Source organism: Chinchilla lanigera, unplaced genomic scaffold, assembly GCF_000276665.1.
Source record: "Chinchilla lanigera isolate Chin_1 unplaced genomic scaffold, ChiLan1.0 scaffold00025, whole genome shotgun sequence".
NCBI lineage: Eukaryota > Metazoa > Chordata > Mammalia > Rodentia > Chinchillidae > Chinchilla > Chinchilla lanigera.
Genome location: NW_004955426.1, coordinates 452534 through 459973, shown reverse-complemented (window position 1 = coordinate 459973; position 7440 = coordinate 452534).

Here is a 7440-nt window from a genome sequence, read left to right as displayed (position 1 = left end):
AAAAAAAAAATCAGATAAACACTGACACAATTATAATGGGGAACCTCAGTACACCACTGTCACAAGTATATAGATCAACTAGACAAAATATCAACAAAGAAATATCAGATTTGAAACAAACCTTCAAACAAACGTACTTACTTTATAATAGATACTTAAAGAATATCCCACCCAACAACAGAATACGCATTCTTCTCAATGGCACATGAAACATTTTCCAAAATATTCTAGCCTATAAAGCCTGCTTAAGTAAATGCAAAAGAATCAAAATTATCCCACACATATTATCAAATTATAATCCAATAAAACTATAAATCAATGGCAAAAGAAATCACAGAAATTATATAAACACATGAATATTAAACAATACCCTCTTGCCGGGCATAGTGGGGCACACCTGTAATCCCAGCACTCAGGAAGCTGAGGCAGAAGGATCATTGCAAGTTTGAGGGCAGCCTGGGCTACAAAATGAGCTCAAGGTCAGCCTGAACTGCATAGCAAGACCCTGTCTCAAAAAGACAAAAATAAATAAATAAACAATACCCTCTTGAATAATCAATGGGTCACAAAAGAGAATCAAGGAAGAAACTAGTTTATAAAATTAAATGATAGGGCTAGGGATTTACCTCAGCAGCACAGCGCCTGCCTGGCAAGTGCAAGGTCATGAGTTCAATTCCCAGTATCAGAAAAGAACCAAAAAAATAAAAAATAAAAAATAAATCAAATGATAATGCCAGTGCAACATACCATAATTTATGGGACACAATGAAAGCAGCCCCAGAGGGAAGTTTATGGCTGTGAATACCCACATGCTAAAAGAGATCAAGTCCAAACAAATAACCTAATGATGCACCCCATGGTCCTAGAAAAGCAAGAGCAATGCAAAACCTAAGCTAGCACAAAGAAGGAATTTATGAAGATCAGCAGAAATTAATGAAATTGAGACTAAAAAAATAAAAAATAAAAAGAAGTAATGAATTGAAGTGCCAGTTCTATGAAATAAACAAAATAGATAATCCACTAGCTAATCTTAATAATAGAAAGAAAATACCCAAATCAAGGCAATTAGAAAGGAAAAAGATGAAACCACAGCAAATTTTGCTAAAATCCAGGAGATTTTTTTTTTTCTTCCAGTATTGGGAACCAAACTCACGACCTTGCGCTTGCCAGGCAGGCGCTGTGCCACTGAGCTAAATCTCCAGCCCCCAGGAGATTATTATTAATAAGTCCTTTGAGAATCCGCACTCTAATAAGAGACTGAACAAGACATAGATTCCTAGACACATAGGAATACCAAAGCTGAACTAAAAAGACACAAAAATCTTGAATAACATAGTATCAGGCCATGAGATTGAAGATGTAATTTTTTTAAAAAAACTATCAACTAAGAAAAGCCTAGATCCTGATGGAATACTCTTGAATTTTACAAGAAGTCCTAAATTTTACAAGAATTTTCAGGACACCAATACTCCTCAAACACTTTAATGAAATCAAAAGGGAAGGTGTACTACCAAAGTCATTCCTGGAAGAAAATATTACCTTGATTCCAATACCAGAGATGGACCTCACCAAAAAAGAGAACTACAAACTCTTCAGTGAACAGTGACACAAAAAATCCTTAACAAAATACTGGCAAACAGAATGCAACACATCATCAAAAAGAATATCCATCATGACCAAGGGATGCAGGGATGGTTGACCTATGTAAATCAATAAAGGCAATGCATCACATAAACACAAGCAGTGACAAAGATTATATAATCATCTCAATTAATGCAGAAAAGGCTTTGACAAAATCCAACATCCACTCATGACTTAAAAAAAAAAAAATGAAACCCTGAAGAATATAGGTATAGAAGAATTTTATCTCAATCTGGTAAAAAGCCATTATGAAAAACCAACAGCTAACATCATATTAGATGGGGCAAAGCTGAAAGCTTTCCCTCTAAAATCAGGAACAAGACGAGGAGGCCCACTATCACCCCTACTGTTCAGGATAATGCTTGAAACATTAGCCAGTATGGTCAGCCAAGAGAAAGCAATATGTATTGGAAAGGAAGAAGTAAAACTGTCATTATTTGCAGGTGACATGATCTACATAAAAGACAAAAAAAATTCCACCAAAAGATGCCTAGAATTAATGTCAGGTTTCCGGTACAGAAAAGAACCAAACAAAGAAAGGAAAGAAGGCCTTTACTCTGGACATGGAGAGGAGAGGGCAGCATGTGATACCAGACTCCTTTAGGCTAGTCAAGGGAGTTGGGGGTTATAGACTCTGGCTAAGGGCAGAGTTTAAAGGGCGAGCTTAGTGATGTGTCAGGAGTTGATTGGGGGTTTCTTAACGTGTGGGAAGGGCAAGAGGAAGTTGTACGCCGGGCTGAGGAGAGGAGAAAAGAGGGGTCGTCATTGGCAAGATCAGCAATTCATACCCAAGCAGGAACCTATCAATTAATTACCAAATTCAGTAATACAGAAGGATACAAGCACACACCCACACACACCAATAGTATGTCTATACACCAATATTAAATGCACCAAGAGAGAAATTAGAGAAACAATAGCTTTCACAATAGCCTCATGAAAAATGATATACCTAGGACCTAACCAAGGAAGTAAAAAGCCACTATACTGAAAACTGCAATACTCTGTAAAAGGAGATTGACTGGAAAGATATTCCCTGTTTTTGGATAGACAGAACCAATATAGTCAAAATGGCCATACTTTCAAAACTGATATACAGATTTAACACAATCCCAATCCAAATACCAACAGCATTCTTCATAGGACTAGAGAAAACAATTTTAAAACACACATGGAACCAGAGGAGACCTAAACAGCAAAAGCAACCCTGGGCAACAAGAGCAAAGCAAGAGGAATCACAATTTTAGGCTTCAAAGCTACAAAGATTAAAAACAGCTGAAAAACAGACCTGTGGATCAATAAACAGAATAGAAAATTCAGAGCAAACTCTCAGCACATTTTGCTACCTGATCTTTGACAAAAAGACCAAAAAGTTAAACTGTAGGAAGGATAGTCTCTTTAACAAATGGTGCTGGAAAAACTGGCTACAAATATGCAGAAAATTGAATCAGGACTCATTTCTCACCATGCAGTAGACTAAAATCAAAATGGATGAAACAGGTAAATACTAAAATGGAAACATTTAATCTGCTGAACAATTAAATAGATAAAATTCTTGAAGACATAGGTGCAGGCAAGGACTTCCTGGATGAACCTAAAGTGCACAAGAAATAACATTCAGAATCAATGGCTGGGACCATATCAAATTACAAACCTTCTGTATAACAAAAGACAGAGTGAAGAGACAACCTACAGAATGGGAAAAACTTTTTACCAGCTATTCCTCAGAGAGAGGACTAATATCTAGAACACAAAAAGAACTCAATAAAATTAGACCTCCTATAAAGTAAAAGATCCAGTCAAAAAATGAGCAACTTAAATAACAGATACTTCTTAGAAGAAATAGACATGGCCAACAAATACATGAAAAAATGTTCAACATCTCTGGCCATTAGAGAAATACAAATTAAAACAACACTGAGATTCCATTTTACTCCAGAAAGAATGCCTATCATCAAAAAATCAGATAACGAATTTTTATGAGGCTGCAGAGAAAAAAGGAGCCCTCCATTATTGGCAGGAAGGCAAATTAGTACAACTATTACGGAAATCAGTATGGAGATTTCTCAAAAAACTAAAAATACAAATTTCATTCAACCAAGCTATTCTTCTCCTGGGTATCTTCTCAAAAGATTTAGTCATCATATTACAGTGATATATGCATGCCCATGTTTGTAGCAGCACAATTCACAATAACTAAATCTTGGAAGTGGCCCATATGTCCATCAACAGATAAATGGATTAAAAAAATGTAGTATTTATATACAATGGAGTACTTACTGCTCAGCTACAAAGAAGCCTAAACTTGAGTCGTTTGTAGGGAAATGGATAGACCTTGAGACCATATTGTTAAGTGAAATAAATCAAAACACCCACACTTAAATATTGCATTTTCTATAAGAAATCCAAAATATACAGAGCAAAATAAAAGATAGACAGTGGTGGTGGTAGTGGTGGAGGAGGAAAGTAGAGAGAAAAAATGCAGGGGAAAAAATGCAGCCAAAAGCAAAAGGTAGGGAAGGGGACATAAAAGAACTAAGATGTGTTGTATAGATGTAATAACTCCATACAATGAATGTTAATTATTATGTACTGCAAATGTATACTAACCCAAGAAGAAAATAGTGTATGTACATGCTTTTTAAAGTTCATTACTTCCTTAACAATATTTCCTTCAGTAGGAATGCTATTGAGTAGGTGTATGGAGTAGCTTGGATTCTATTCTAGATGGAAAGCTACTTGTAGGTAGATGGGTGAAACTGGGGTTCTGATTTGAACATGTGAAACTGGACATGTTCCACTAGGTTGTCCCAGTTAAGTGTGCTATGGCAAACAGAAACACCTAAACAACACCTAGGATTTGGAGGCAAATCCTTTATTTTACACTGGTGTTCTGGTCAAACTCGTTCCCACCAGCAAAGAAAGCTGGGTCCTGCCCTCTTGGTGTTCTGGGTTTTTAATAGGCTTTTACAGGCAGGAAGTACAGAATCAGAACAGTACGTTTGTTTGTTTTGGGTTTTTTTGGAACTAGGAATTGAACTAGGGACCTTGAGCTTGCCAGGCAGGCACTGTGCTGCTTAGCTATATCCTGGCCCAGAACTGTAGGCTTTTGATAGGGCAGGGCAGGTGCTGTGACTCTGGGGAACAGGTGGGTCCAAAGAGAAATGGAAACATAGTGCCCAAGACATGGATGAAGAACCAGGAAATGAGCTGCAGGCATCTGCACACAAGAGAGGAGACCATATTGTTGTAGGCAGCTGTGTTAGACAGAAATATTATAGACAGACAGGGCTAGAAGGGCCAATATGGAAGACAAGATACCTTGCATCTGTAGGCCAGACCTCAAGACAAAGATTAAACAAATGCACCACGTACCTCCCTAGGGATGGAGCTCAGGGACTGATATTCTAAATAGGTAGCAATCTCCTTGAAAAACCAGGAAGAGCCACCAACCCAACCCCCTACAGGAAGGGCGCTGTTCTGTATTCATGCCCACTTGCTACCTGACTCGCTTTCCCATTTGATCCTGATTTAATCAATTTTACCTGAGCAATTATACTTGTAATCTTATTGGTTGACCATAGTTTTGTCCCACCTCATACCCACGATGTGAGTTCCCATTTTTCCCCCACCTTGGACCCACCTCACCTTGTGGTTTTGTTCTATAAAAGTCCCTGGAAAAGACTAGTGCCTTGGAAACCCACTCAGGTCCCCTGCTGTGTCTCTCTTCCCCTCCTTCCCTCCTCCTCCTCCTTCTTCTTCTTCCTCTTCTTTTCTCTTTCTCTTTCTCTTTCTTTCTCTCTCTCTCTCTCACTCTCCTCTCTCTCTCCTTTGTCTCTGTCTCTCTCTGTCTCTCTGTCTCTCTCTCTCTCTCTCTCTCTCTCTCTCTCTGACAGAAGCTTTCTTTCCCTCAATAAATATATTCTGCTCTTAACCTCCATTGTTTTAGAGAGCACAAACTCATCCCAGATATCTTTCAGGTTGGGAATTTACTTCCCCTATATCAATATTGTACAGTGCAGGTTGGGAAAATAAAAACAGAATAAAAAGGCCTTTTCCACTTTAAGTGTACTCCTGAAAATAGGTGGGGGGCAAGGTACGTCCTCTCACAGGTCAAGCCAGTTCAGGGGTGCCCCGGGCCACCAGAATCTGAGTGGTGCTCCTACTCCCTCAGAAAGCTCCTTCACATACCCCAGTATTTGCTAACAATGCTCTTTGCTACTGAATTTAGGTGCCAGGGTGTATGTACACAACTTTATGTACCACAAAGGGAAAAAAAATGTTGCAAATTAAACTGTGATACAATGTTTTCTAGCAACCTAAAATGTTTATATTTCTTAGAAACTGTTTAGACTTGAGACGTGAGTTTTTAGCCATATGGCACATTCATAAAAGGGGAAAATAGGCATAATATTAAGCAGCTAAGTATCTCAAAGCTTATCTGAATTCAGAATACAAGTCAAATCTTCAGATTTTCTCAACGTGTTCCAGCATGAGCGTTAGTAGTGTCCCGTAAAAAGTACTTCAGGGCTGGGATGTACCAGGGCTGGGACGGTAGCGTGCTTGTCTTACAAGCAGGACTCATGTTCAGTACCCAGCCCCTGGGACGGGGGAATGCTCCACTGTCAATTCCAAGATTTTCTTCTAAACTGCTGGTCCCTTGTCTGTAAATTTTTGTGTGGATGCAAGACAATGAAAACTGTGGCTTGGCCAACAGCTTTGAGTGGTATGGAACTGTGTGGGAGGGGTGCAAGATCAGTGTATACCGGTAGTATGTGCACTTCTATATGCACTCTCTATGATGCAGAGAGATTTGGGTAGCGCTCAGTTTAAGATATCCACACATATGCCGTGGGATATACAAACCTGAAACTCAATCAAGAGACCAAGACGGAGAAAAAAGTTTGTAGACCTGGCATTTGCAAGCAAATCGATTAAACTCAAGGCCATCTGCATGTGGCCATCTGCTATGATCTGAATGTATCTCCCAAAGTTCATGGGGCTGAAAACCGAACCCTCAGTGCAAGAGTGTTGGGAGACAGGGTTCTAAGGAGAGGCGACTGGGTTATGACCTTCATGAATGGAATGAGCTAGCCTGAGAGCGGACTTGATACAAAGAGCTCAGCTCTTTCCTGCTCCCTTCTCATTCTCCTGCGCTCCAGCTTTCCACCCTGGGGTGACCCCGCGCCCGACGAAAGCATCACGCCCCTGCACCTCCCAGCCTGTAAAACCCTGAGCCAACTAAACCCTGTTCTAAGTCACCCACGTGCAGATATTTTCATGGCATCAGAAATCTAACTAAGACGCTGTCTAAGCGAAGTCTAGGGAAGAGGGCCAGTGCTGAGTCTTGGGATAAATATTCAGAAATCTAGAGAAGCCAGCCAAGCCAACTGAGGGAACAGCCTTGGTGGCCCGAGAACTGGACGACATCCGTAAAGCTGAGGAGGAGCAGGCCGGGCAGCTACCTCAAGCGCTGCCTGCTGGGAGGCCGCACAGGCAGAGCGTGCGAAGAACCACGGGCCTCGGCAGCATGGAGGGCGGGAGAGACCTTGGCCAGGAGGACTTTGCGTGGCCGTGGCCGGCGACGAGGGAGCTGGATGCAAACCAGACAGGCTGGCCTGGGCCCAGAAGGGCTGAGGTTTCCCGCCTCCTGGAGCACCTCCGCTGCCAAAGGTGAGCGCCCCGCCGAGACCCGTGGTGGCGCTTCCTCGCCAAGGTGTGGGCCCCGCTGCAGGCGGCCGGTTCCCAACGACGCGCAGTTACGAAACGCTGGGGAAGGCGAGGGCCGCCCCGACCGCG